Source organism: Poecilia mexicana, unplaced genomic scaffold (genome assembly GCF_051168715.1).
Source record: "Poecilia mexicana isolate PSO_F unplaced genomic scaffold, ASM5116871v1 scaffold_23, whole genome shotgun sequence".
Lineage (NCBI taxonomy): Eukaryota > Metazoa > Chordata > Actinopteri > Cyprinodontiformes > Poeciliidae > Poecilia > Poecilia mexicana.
In genome coordinates, this window is record NW_028263392.1 from 11,967,725 (window position 1) to 11,981,465 (window position 13,741).

Here is a 13,741-nt window from a genome sequence, read left to right on the forward strand (position 1 = left end):
TTAATATAAAGCACAACAGCACAGATAAACTGTGTTCCGGGGGGAGCGGCAACTGGAGCGGACTGGAAGAGAGAATGGGTGACGAGTTTGAGGACTGTGGGATGTTTGAGTTCTGAACGAGCAGCAACGGTCTTACTAGATCAGGCGGCAGGTAAGCGGGGACGGATACTGGGATTTCCTGGGGGTGTTTTCGGGTGTGGGGTTCTGCTGCGGAACCAGCTGGAGTCTTGGGAAAATCCAGCGGACGGCGTTGGAGGGCGGACAGATACGGACCTCAGCTCACCGGGGCAGAACGAGGAAGGCAGCCAACGAGGGGTAAGTACGCCAGGTACAGCCAGGAGCTCAAAAGCCTCGAGTGGTCGGACCACGACGTCACGAGGGAGTTGTCTGAAAAAACGAAGAAACACAACGGGAGTCACTGGGAGGTTCACAAGGGATCAACAAACGCCATGATGATGGCCTGCAGTACCATTACTGGTTAACACGCTGGCATCTTTGTGTTGGCTGATTCCACTCTTAAGCTTCTGCGGAGATGAGACAATCTCTGACAGGTGTGAGGATCCCAGCGTTTCCGGTCACGCCCACCAGAGATCATCCACCAGGCGGCCCCCTGGTGGAAGGAGCGAGAAGCAGCAGCCAAACAACCCGAGCACCCAGGATCACCACAGTTTCCTGCCCTGTAATTTTTTTAACATCACCAACTACATTAAGAGGTAAGCCGTGGCATTTCGTCTTAAAGGGGCACTATCGTATATTTTCCAGGCACATATAGCCGTAAAGTCACAGAGTTACCTCGAGTAGTTATACAAAAACATACATTCATCAAATATGCAATTAAACACCTTGAAATTGGGTCTCTAGCTCTTTAACAAGTTCCTAGTCTTTTCATCGCAAGACATCGCAAGAGCCAGAGCCAGAGGCCGGTGTTATGCCCAACACCTGTTACCTTGTTACCTTTGACCTTTTGCCCGTGACGCATGACGCAGTTCTTCTTCTTCTTCTTGTTGTGTTTATTGGCGGTTGGCAACAAACTTACTAGTAGCATTACCGCCACTTACTGGTATGGAGTGTGGCTCGCCGCATGACGCAGTTGCCTCTAGCGCAGTGAGATAAGGCGGTTAACTGAAGCTCAACGTAGCAAACGTTCCAGATTACAGAACAATTTTTGGTGAATTATATATTTAAAAAAACCTTTTTGGTGAATAAAGTGGAGTAGACTTGCTACTTGTCAGATCACGGAAAACGTTGTAGTATTGTTTCTGCTTCAGCACAGAGTCGCGGTTTAAGCAGAGAGGTAATGAAATACAACAGACACTGACAGGCCTCTATGTCTGGCTTACTCTGAAGAACTACTGAACGGGAGGAGACACTCGGGTAAGGAAAAACTGTTCTTATCTATCGATTCAGTATTTTTATCATACAAACATTAGGCTGTTGTTGATGTGCTATTAGCTAGCTGCTAGCTAACGACTTTGCTAGAAGCTAGATAAGTGAAAAGCTTCTTCCCTGTGTACGAGGCACGTTGCCCGTCCAAAACCGATCATCTCCATAATGAATATATGTCCGATCTTCTAATTTCCTTTGCTGCATAATGTACATTGCATTTATTCTGGCGTTAGGTAAATGTGTCTTGAAGGAGAATAGCACTTAAATAAAAGTCCAACAAGCATATTCATTTAGAATTAAAAATAATTCACCCTGAATTACCATGATAGATATAATGTATGTCATTAATGAAGGGGAAAAAACTCAACCCAGACTTTAAGTTTAGGGTCTGGTTCACAGAGTTAAATTTTTCCCCCAATTATTCAATGGGAAAAAATAAACTAACCTCAGTTAAGTAAAATAAAATTGTAATCAAAACTTTTGGAATTGTAATGATTTCTTTTTTAAAAACAAATTGTTTTGTTTAAAAAACTTTTTTAAATTAAATAACAAATTTTTGTCTTGTGAACTTAAAAAGTTATTTGCCAAACATAAACTTTTATTTGCACACACCAGAAATATTTTGTTGCGATTTTGGGTCCTGCCCATGACATCATGTGAGAATCACAAGCAAAACTTTGAGTCAAACAAAAACTTAGAATATCAAGAAAAGATTTCTGACATGCACAAATAAGTTTGTTTTGCAAAAAAAAATCCCTTCATGAGACAAATGTGTGATTTAAATGTTTAAAGTTTTAAGCAAAACTCAGTAGGCTTTTCTCATGGTGACATGCATTAACAATTAAATTTTTGCTTTTGTTTTTTTCTTTTTTTCTGCAGTTCCACCTTAAAGTTTGATGCAGCTCTGCTTTCCTGAATGGACCATCTTCATCTCCACTGCAGCAAACAGGCAGCTGTTTTTTAAATGATTACAGCACACTAAAAGGTTGCATTGTGCCCTTGTTTATATTTTTAATAGTGTAATTCTGTAAAGACAAAATATGTAAATCGGAGCTAAACCACCAGCTCTGATTTACATATCTTGCTAAATTGCGGGTTTGAATATTGCAATACTTTCCTATAACAAAATAGACCTGCAGAAAGAAATTACTAATAAAATATCTTACATATGCATAGTTGTATGCGCTGTATAGAGATTTACCTTAGCTTTGATTGTATATTTCACAATTTTGTAATTTATCATTGTTTATTAAACTCTGAAAGCTCTGTGGCTTTGTTAATATTCTGTCCTAGAATGCGGTAAGATGTGCCCCTTTTTTTTTTTTTTTTTTGAGCACCTGCCCCTTTAGTGGTCTCTGCACGGCCCTGTTGTGCCTGTCAAACGGTGTCATTATGCGCCACAAGTGCCACTGTTTTCGGGGCTAGCAGTCAGTGTTGTCACTGACTTCGGCTGACTTCGGCACCTTCCAAGGGTTTCCGCGACTTCATACTGGCACCTCCCACGCCTCACGGACCGTTCTCGTCTATTTTCGCTGACGAGATTTAGGGCGGCCATCTTAGAGCGGTCGACCGCTCCACTCAGCGTTATACTGCCACCGGAAGTGCCATTAGTAGGTGAGGTGTCACGATTTGCACCTGCTGTCTCTCGCTGAGTAGGATCATTAAAAAATAAAAATGGATATTTTTGCTATATTTGTTCTGATGGGCTTTTATATACTTATTTATGAATAATTACATGTGTTAAAATGGTAATTTTAGCGAAAAATCAACGCAGTAAGATTTACAACTTTTACATGAAAATTTCAGTGAAGTTTTAAGTGTATCAACTGCGCATGCGCAAACGTTACAGCAACAAGGAAGCCTCGGTTGGTTGTCGGTTGGTTTGGCAAAATTTGAGAAACAAAACGCAAATTAGCAACGACTTTGCGTTCCGAGAATAACTGGGGACTAAAGAAACAAAGTGCCGGAAGAAAGTAAGTTTTCCGCTGTAAATTATTAAGTTTACTAAAGCTAATTCGGTGTTTTTCAGCCGCTAGAACTGGCCGCACCTGAGCTCTATATTGGCTAATGATGGCTAACTGTTTTCCTTACAGCACGACGGTTTCCATGTCGCAAATGAAAACATGCATTAAGGTAAGACAGCTTGGCTTATTGTACTGTACTGAAATGTTTAATTTCTACATTTTACTTGTGGTTTTGGGTCAGCCGTAGCTTTTGGTGTTTGCTGTTGTTGAAATGTGACGCTAATGTTGCACGTACTTGTTGATTTTGGAGGATTATAATGGCTGAAAGCAGATTTTTAACGTAGTACTTTGATTTTATACAGGCATATGAATGAATGCTTTGAAACATTTTACCGGTATGCTTCAATTTCACGCTGAAATGTTTTTTTTGTTGGGATTTTATGTGATTTAGAAGCGCAACGTAACACATAATTGTAGAGAGGTGGAAGAAAAGTAAAAGTAATGCAGTTGTTTTTTCATTATTCATCTTAAATAATCTGAAAAGTGCGGTGTCCATTTAGTTCAAATGGTTTCCATGCATGCATAAATATGGAAAAACAAAGCAAAAATATAAAAACATATTTTTTTTTATCCTGGTCCCTGCCCTTCTTTCTCGTTTGTATTTTAACTTTTCTTCCCCTCTTCTTCCCTATATGCCTTTACTGATTTTCTTGCATGTTTTTTTTGTAAGAAAAATGTGCAGCGATCTTGTTGACAGTTTAATGTTTTTAGCTGCGTCTTTTCTTAATCTTACATAGCGCTGTCCAAGATTTCAGTAAAATATATTTCAGTTTGTGGCTTTAAAACGCGGATTTGAATCTAAGATACTGGCATTGTTGATTTACTCTGGGTCGTATTTTGAATGGTAGAGGTTGAATGTTTTCCACTTGACGTTAGCCGAACATTTGACAAAAAAAAAGTTTTTATCGTTTTGCTGAGATTATTCAAGCTTTGATTTTAGTCATTAATGCTTGAATAATTAGATTGAATTAGAGTAAAACATAATGATTATAGCAAATCTTAACCTTCTGAATGGTTTGCCATAAAATATTTTCCTATGAATTTGCAGGATGCATGTTATGACTTACTTAACTAATGTTAATTAAATCAACTCCTATAGAGCTTTGGAGCTGACGTCACGGCGTATGACGTTTACGTCGCTCGGCGCCATGTTTGGTGTCCACAGGCCAAAACAAACTAGTCAGAACACCGGTGTTTTCTTTGTGTTACCGACCGCAGTGAAATTGTTTTTAAGTTGGATACTGGATATTCGCGCTCCGCGGAGTAAAGGACGTTCAGCTCAAGGTTGATCCGATTTATCAACGCTAATTTCGGCCAGCTGTTCTTTACTGGTCCCTCCTCAAGTGCTTGGAGGTTCATATAGGGACCGTCAGTTTCTAGGTTTGTGGCCTATTAACTCAAATCTGTGTGAAATTATTCTACTAAACTAAATAGATTAGGCATATTTTATTCCATTTTGACCCCTTTTAATTTTTAAACAAATTATTTGTAAAAAATATTCATAAAATGTATTACCTCAGATGATCATCACTTGTTACCTGTAATGTTCAATTGCATAAAATTCTAGGACAGGATCTATCTCATTACATGTTCACTTACCTGAAATACGTTAAATACAACAAATATTTATGAAAGTGTGATCTATTTCATAAAATTTGTCACCTTTATTGTTTAATTACACATTAAATGTTTAAAGATGAGCTCTTTTATCTGGTTTTATCACTCATGATGTGGCGGTGGACACAAATGCAGCAGGCAGTAGACTTACTTTATGTGGATGTTATTTTAATGAACAAAATAAACAAACTAAATCCAAAATCCAGGGAAAACAAGGAAATCCAAAACACAATGAAACAGGAGACACGAGGGATAATAACGGTAACATCTGGCAACGTGGTGAGCAGGGTAACAAGTTGGACTGGTGAGTTGTGACTGAAAAAGGAGCTTTTTCAGTCGTAGTAATGGGAACTAGGGCTGAAACGATTCCTCGAATGATTCGAGTACCTCGATTACTAAAATTCCTCGAGGAAAATTTACCTGCCTCGAAGCTTCGTTAATTTATGTTTTATTAGTTAGCGCACCGTGTTCCGGCCGGGACTTCATTTGCGTTGCGCGGAGCTCTCACTTCCGCCTCTGAGTTGTTGACAAAAGCTAAGTCTCAGCGGCATAAAGTCCAATCTTCAAGATTGGCCCGTGGGGATTTTATTGATTGATGATAATGCCTGACTTTTTATCGTTTTTGGGGAACCAATAAGCATCCTTGAAATGACTGGGGCATGCCTGGAGTACGGCAGCATTTCTCCTCCGGGGCTGCTGGTTGAAAGCGAACGGCGGGAAGAGCGCTGAGGTGAGCGGATAGCCTGAACAGGGCGGGCGGCTGAGTAGCTGATGCTTACCGTGTAAATGTAGCTTTACCAACGAACCGCACAATAAATTTCATATCCCGGTCTGAAGAAACGGGTGGCGGAGCGCATCGTACATGGCTAGTAGATGAGTTTCTGAGTGTGACCAGTGAAGGTGTCGTAAATATCCCGTATTGCTTCCCCCATGTTCGTCCCCCGGTCTAACGGTTCGTCAGTCCGCTGGTCTATTTCCTCCCCTCCACCCCATCTTACGTTCGTTCATGCCCTCTCCTCCCACTCCAGGCGGCATTTCCCGTATTTTCAAACCCAAAGCGTGACAGGTTAGGTGGCAAGGTGAGTTTAATTAATCTATTAAACTCACTGAAGATGAATACATAAACTAAAAGCTGGATTGTAGACATTTTTTATAAGCATATTTGTGAGCCTGCCTCTTTGTTATTAAATTCAATATAATTTCAGATTTTTCTATAACTTTTCTTCTGGTTAACTTAGAAAGTGAGCTATTATTGTTACAGGTTAGTTTTCTAAACTACAAAAAAGCAACTGTTAGGGATGCTCAAATATGAAAAATTGGACTGATATTGATATCTGATAGTAACACCGGTATTATGCCAGATTTACCAATATTTCATTTTATAATTTTTTTTATCCGATTACTCGATTAATCGTAAGAATAATCGATAGATTACTCGATTACTAAAATATTCGTTTACAACAGCCCTAATGGGAACAATAGCCTAAATGAGAAGAGTGATAGCAGGTGTGAGTAATTTGGCACAGCAGCTGGCTGAGGACTGGGGAGAAGGTGGCACAGGGAAAACTAAGGAGATCTGCTGGGAACACAAACGGGAGGAAACGGGGAACTGAAAAATACTTCTAATACAAAAGACACTACACAGCAAATTCAAAAGTGTTAAATGTTTTGGTGTTAGTAGACTTCATGCAAAAGCAGAGTTAATTTTACTCTTAGTCACATTCTGTTTATGTAACTCTGGGGTGTATATTATTAGTAGTTAAACTCCAGTGTTAAAACAAAGTGTTTCCATATCAAATCTAGAGGTGTTAAAATAGAATCAATAGCTTTTTACTTCTTAACTCTGAACTCCTACAGCGGCTCTAACACTGAAGGAGTTAATTCACTGCCTCCGCCCCAGAATCACAGATTCCCACTGAAGCCAAGTCATTTCAGGACTATTTACTTTCCACCTGTCTGAGTTATTTACTGCACTTGGTAAGTTATTTCTTTTTTTTTTCTGAGATGGTTTATAACTATTATTTTGAGTTGAGCTCAACCTGTATGATAGACGTCACGTCCGCCACACGGCTCGGTGTTAGCATTTTTAGCTTAGCATGCTGAATGTTAACGGAGTATAAGTGTTGGAAAAATATCGAGCCGGTGAAGATTCAGTCAAATTATTGGCTAACTTAAACGGATCTTTTTCATGTTGAAAGCATTATTCCCGCTGTTGTGTCTTATATACGTTTTGCAGCATGTTTTAATCCTTTTATTGCCTTTTTGTATATATTAGAACCAGTTTGGTTGAGGATGAATCGCCAGTCGTCTGCCTGCGGATGAATCACCAGTCGTCAGCCTAACCTCCATCTCCCGATCCCTCCATGGATTTTTCGAAGATTCAAGCTCCAAAAATGATTATGTAAGTGTTAATATCTCTGAAACCCTACATTTCTGTAATTGAGGCTTGTTGTTAGAGTTGTAGTAAAAATGTATTCCTTCTTTCCATTTCTCATTGTTATGTTTTTTGTTTGTTATGATCCAGAGACCGACACTGGCTGTCCCACTCAGACTGAAGACGGTCCGATGCAGCAGAGGAGCATGTTGGTGTCTCCGGCCAAACGTCACCAACAGCCCAACAACCTGAAGACAATCTGTTAGTGAGTGGACAGCCCTTTGGTGGAGTGCAGAGAGGAACTGTGTCTTATCAACAGAAACAGAAACTGGATAAGAAATGATGGATCTGAATATCAGGTTGGTCTATTATGTACTGTACATATCTGGCAATCTACCTGTTAAAAGGAAATGCACTCTATCATATTGCATGAACTGCATGCATTGATACAGGCTTTATTTTATCCACCTTGTACTTTGAACAATTTCATGCATATTGTATTGAAGAAAAATGTATTAAGCATACTGCATTTTGTGTTGCACAGCTGATATGTCAGACCTTTTAATAAGCAATATGTGAATGAAAGCGACATGTGAAACATGCACATTATTCCACGTTGTAATATGTTTTGTAATTGTGGTGCACGTTTTGAAATAAATACATTTGAAAAAATCATTGCCTCTTTATTAAATGTTTATTTTCCAAAGAATTTTTAAAAGTTCAAAACAATATAGTACCTATTTAATATTAATTACAAATAACTCTTAAGAAGTTAAAGAAATACTCTGTGAGAGTTAAGATCTATGGAAGCCCATTTCCGCCACTCTGTTAAAAAAGAAAAAAATATCTCATTATAATGAGATGGTATGATGAGATACCATCTCATTATGATGAAATAGTATACATAGGCTCAGGACATTTAGGGACTGTGGAGGTTGAACTCCCATTTCGAATTAGTTCAGTCCACCTGTACCGTTTGACTTTACCGTCGGTCGCGCCTGCCGCCAGCAAGCATTCAGCTAAATATAGCTGTTTACAACGGTAAGAAATGTGGTTTTGTTAATTTAAGTCTGTAATATAAGCTAGCATAAGCTAGTATAAAGTAATCAATTTGGCATACTGACCACGGTAGCTAATCTTGAAGATAGCTTAAGAAGATGGATATCTTTGAAGCTAACGTTTTCTGTTTCTTTACTTCGTCAGTCAACAACTGACTTTCCAGTAACTGTATCTGAGGATTACGTGGTACTTTTATTTGCTGTAATGACACATGTTCAGTTTACCACAAAGTCATGGTGTAATAACTGGTGAGTAGTTCGTAGATGCTGCATCTCGCTCCCAAACCACTGTGACACCAAAACGATACCTCTGAGCCTGTGTATTTTTTAAAAATTAAACTAAAATATCTCATGGCATTTTGTCATTTACACTCTCTCTCTCTCTCATCATTATTAAATTCTAAATAATTTAAGTAACTAAACCACAAGCAAAGAAATGTGTGTGTGTGTATATATATATATAGTCTGTCTGCAAATCTATTTTATTGATTTAATCAGTAAGTTCAAATAACCACTACAACATGTTCTTGCTTTTGTACAGTGTGTGTTGTTTCAGAAAGACTGGACAGCGTGGAGCAGCTTTTCACTAGCCTTTTCTGATCACACAAGAGGTAAGTGACTTCTCTGCTATATCGTGTTTCTCCTGTTCTCTATTGAAAGACCTCTATTCTCCACAGATGGCTTAATTTTCAGTGTATTTCCTTTTCTACTGCTAAAGACAATGTCAATATAGAACGGTACAGTTCTTGGTAACACTTTATTTGAAGGGGGTTGAATAAGACTGTCATGATACTGTCATAAACATGACGCAACACCTGTCATGAACATCAATAAGTCTTAATGAATAGTTATGACTGTTGTCATAAAGCGTCATTCGGTAAATAATGACACTTTTAATACAAAGTTGACATTATTCAAAATGTCTTCGTTATGACAGCTTGACATTATTCTAGACAAAATGTCTTCGTTATGACAACTTGTCATTAACCTCGCCAAAAATGTCTTTATGACAACTTGTCATTAACCTCACCAAAAATGTCTTCGTTATGACAATTTGTCATTAACCTAGACAAAATTGTCTCCGTTATGACAACTTGTCATTAACCAAGAAATCATGATCAAACATAAATTTGTCATAATAGTAGTCATAATGATTTAATTATTACACTAGCAAAAGCTTTAACAAAACAATGATTAATATTTCCACTCCCTGAAATAAAGCAAAACAAATAGGACAAGCAATAAAATTTCACTAAGCTTTATTACACGGTCAAATGATTTAATAACAGACTCATTAACAATTTTTTTTACATCAACTAAAGTGGAACAAGTTGCACCAGTTATGAATATGTCATTTAGTGTTATTACAGTGTCATTAATTTTAACTGTTACCTCAAGTAAAGTGAAACAAGTAACAGTTATGAAGATGTCAAGTGTCATTACAATGTCCTTAATATTAACTATTACTTCAAGTAAAGTGAAACAAGTTACAACAGTTATGACAGTCATTAAGTGTCATTACAGTGTCCTTAATAGTTGTCATAACGAAGACATTTTTGGTGAGGTTAATGACAAGTTGTCATAATGAAGACATTTCGAATAATGTCAACTTTGTATTAAGTGTCATTATTTACCGAATGACGCTTTGACAACGGTCATAACTATTCATGAAGACTTATTGATGTTCATGACAGGTGTTATGTCATGTTTGTGACAGTGTTATGACAGTCTTAATCAACCCCCTTCAAATAAAGTGTTACCAATATGTGACAAAAAAACATAGTGCTTAAAGGTATTATGAATGTCCCAGCCCGGGGGCTTTCTCCATGCAGAAAGACCACCTGTGCACCCACCATGCATCCCTGTGCATGGTGGGTTCTCTCTGGGTACTCGAGCTTCCTCCCACAGTCCAAAAACATGACTGTCTGGTTAATTGGTCTTTCTAAATTCTCCCTAAGTGTGAGTGTGTGTGTGTGTCCATGGTTGATTGTCCTGTCTGTCTCTGTGTTGCCCTGCGACAGACTGGCGACCTGTTCAGGGTGACCCCACCTCTCGTTTTCTATAGATAGACACTAGACCCCTCCCGACCCTACTAGGGACAAGGGTGTTAGAAAATGCATTCATGGATGGCATTATGAATGACTATATTATTAGTTTTCCAGGTAAAATTATCATTTGTAGTATGACTTGCTTTACATTTTATTGGAAACATCTGATGTTTCCAATAAAATGGGAACATCATTTTATCTTCTCTTCCAGTGTTAGATCACAGAATGGATGACCTGAGTGATTTCCTGAAACAAAGGAATATTCCAGAGGAAACTATCGAGACCTTGCTGAGAGAGAAGGTACTGGCTGAAAAAAAATCAGTATTTCAAAAACTACAGTTTTTTTAAAGCATGTGTCTAGCAATGTTATCTAATTTAATTCAAATAATGTGCATGCAATTCTAGTTCCATTTTTGTAGTTTTAAAGAAATATTTTTTATTGTCCTTATTTAGATTGATACCAACGTCATCCAGCTCATGACAGATGAAGAGTTAAAGAATTATTTGCCATCATATGGAGACCGCATAGCCCCATTAGGATACTGTAAAAGAAAGGAAAATGGCCCCCCAAACAGTCGCAAATCAAAACTGTTTGAGCGCCTGAAATCAAAGCTGGGTAAAAGAAGAACTGCTCATGAAGATGGCTGTGGTATGGACAAAGAAGAGCAATCTGAAACAACTGTAAAGAATAATGCTCTGAAGTCAAAGAGAAAAATAGAAATAGGCTGGCTGCTTTATGATGAACAACAGGCTTTTAAACAAGTAAGAGCAAGAAGAGGTGGTGGAACACGGAAGGTCGATGTATCAAAGGATGCTAAAAAATGTGAGGTAATCCAGATGGCTCTTGGCCTTTTCTTTCCAAATGGGAGAAATAGAGAAGGGTCCATAACAGATTTTGAAATAGATCTGAAACATTATCAGGAAGTGCCAATTGATGACAAAATCTTTGTTGGACAATGTTTCATGTTACAAAACTGACTATTCTCAGGTTTTACCTGACCACACTTAAAAAGAAGGCTAACCAGTCAAGATGAAGTTTTGTCTTCACCACTTTTTCAGGATCAAGACAGTTCTCTGAATCAGCCCTCCTCTTCATCTGCTGTAAATGTTGCAGCGACCAGCCAATCTGCAATATCCATAGTAACTTCTAACTTCCTATTTGTTGGAAATATAACAAATCATGACAATATTAACTTTTCACTTCATTCTGCAGAGCTCAGGGAGGAGGATTTGGATAGCAGTAACATAGTGTTTCTAGGACCGTTTTCTGACAGTGAGCCACAGATTTTGGGTGACACTTTGCCACTATCCCCTCAATCCACATCATCTGTCAAGGCAGTGAAGAAGATACTGGTAGTTCACAGAGGTCAGGTACTTCCTGAGCTCATAGCAACTTCTCTGATGATGGACTTCTAGATAGAGACTTCAAAATCCAACTTGTCCTGCCAGATGGAACACCTGAGATGGGTTATGATGACGGAGGAGTCGTTAGAGACTGTCTTTCTGAATTCTGGAAATAATTCTATGACCAGTGTACTACAGGAAACACTTACAAAGTGCCTTTTCTGAGGCATGATTATGGACAGCAGCAGTGGGAGAGTGTAGGCCGAATAATTGTCTTTGGATGGACAAGAGAGAAATATCTTCCTATGAAGATTGCACCTGTCATACTAGAGCAAGCAGCTTTTGGACAGGTAAAAAGTGAGGTGGTGGAGAATTTCCTTAAGTGCATGCCTGAATCTGAGCGTTTTGTGTTTCAGTCGTGGCAGTCAGACTTCAGCAGTGTTGACAAAGAAGAATTGATAGAGATTCTTGATAACTACAGTTGCAGACGAATGCCCACTGCCAGCAATGTAAATGAAATCCTCCAGGAGCTTGCACACAAAACACTTGTCCAAGAGCCTGCTTACGTTATTGAACAGTGGGCCAAAACACTCAGTATCACTGAGAACAGCTTCCAGGACCTTTATTCATTGTATGAAAACTTGCCACCAAATGCGAGAAAAGTTTTGAAGTCCATTGTCTTTCCTCAGGAAATGAATATTCATCAGAAGGATATTCAAAAGTACGTTAGCACGTATATCAGGAATGCAGATTTGCAGCATCTGTCCTTGTTTCTAAGGTTCTGCACAGGCTCAGACCTGTTCCTGGACAAGAAAATTCTTATCGATTTCACAAAGATTCAAGGGTTTCTCAGAAGACCTGTGGCTCACACATGTAGCTGTGTCCTTGAGCTGTCAATCTATTATGACAGCTATCCAGATTGCAGTGCTGAAATGAAAAAAGTTTTGGAGTCTAATGTATGGGTCATGGACATTAATTAAAGTTTTGAAAGTGATGGAATTAGAGGGTGGAGCTACACAGTTGTGGAACTCCTAAAAGAAAAAAAAGGAGATTAAGGTGGCTATTTAAAGTAACAAGTTGCCTATCAAGATCTAAGTAGATGTTTTGAGGATTTTCCCCAAAATTTCCTTGACAGAGTTTAAAGTTTTAGAGATAACATTTTATCTGGGTGATGTTACCTTTCCCAAACTTTCTCCAGATGTAATTAAAAGGATCAACTGTTTGTGATAGGTAACTGCTGATTTGTGCACCACAGTTGTTGGTTTGTTTAAGGATAGGTCGTCAAAACTCAACAAGGCTTCTTAGCACTACTCTTCTTAAAAATATCAATAATTTGGAATCAGTAGTGATTTTTGATGCAAAAAACAGTCAATACTTACTGTTAGAATTAAGTACAAAATGTTAAGTATTTGTAAGCCATAGGGTGTTGTCATTTATGAATGACATTTGTACTTTTACATATTCAAAGTTGAAGTTTTAAGTTATTTGAAATGTAATCAGTACAGAATTGACATTGTCCACATTATCACAAACATAGAAAATAAATATGGCAACTTAACTTGTTTTTCTTTTTTTGCTCTTTCCCTGGTCATTTGTTTAGTCAAAAATGTGCAGCATTTAATGTCAATTACTTAATTATTGTTGCCAAAGAAACGTCTTATTGTAAGAAGTAGAGATATTCTACCACACATGCACAAGTTCTGCATTTTCAGATCTGCTAACTTTCAGGGGAGCAGTCAAAAATTATATCTCTGGAAAGCCATAATGCCAGATAATAAAATGTAGCTGACTTTTGTTTTGCCATAATTAACATGTTAATTGTTAGCTGACATAATAAATCAGAAGAGGTAAAGTGAAAATGACTGTAGGAAATGTTTAGAAGTTCACAGC

At 38.2% G+C, this 13,741-nt stretch overlaps 1 long non-coding RNA gene and 2 pseudogenes across 1 annotated transcript in view; all 3 read left to right on the plus strand.

Moving 5' to 3' along the window:
* The first annotated feature begins 1,808 nt into the window (after positions 1 to 1,808).
* The window catches only part of LOC106914485 (uncharacterized), a 29,539-nt gene continuing 17,606 nt past the window's right edge, over positions 1,809 to 13,741 (plus strand). The window contains exons 1-2 of the long non-coding RNA XR_001417605.2: positions 1,809 to 3,359; positions 3,480 to 3,519. This is a non-coding gene — a long non-coding RNA (uncharacterized LOC106914485). The remainder of the gene's footprint in view (positions 3,360 to 3,479; positions 3,520 to 13,741) is intronic.
* LOC148152506 (uncharacterized) lies at positions 10,733 to 11,541 on the plus strand (annotated as a pseudogene).
* On the plus strand, positions 11,538 to 13,084 carry LOC148152507 (uncharacterized; annotated as a pseudogene).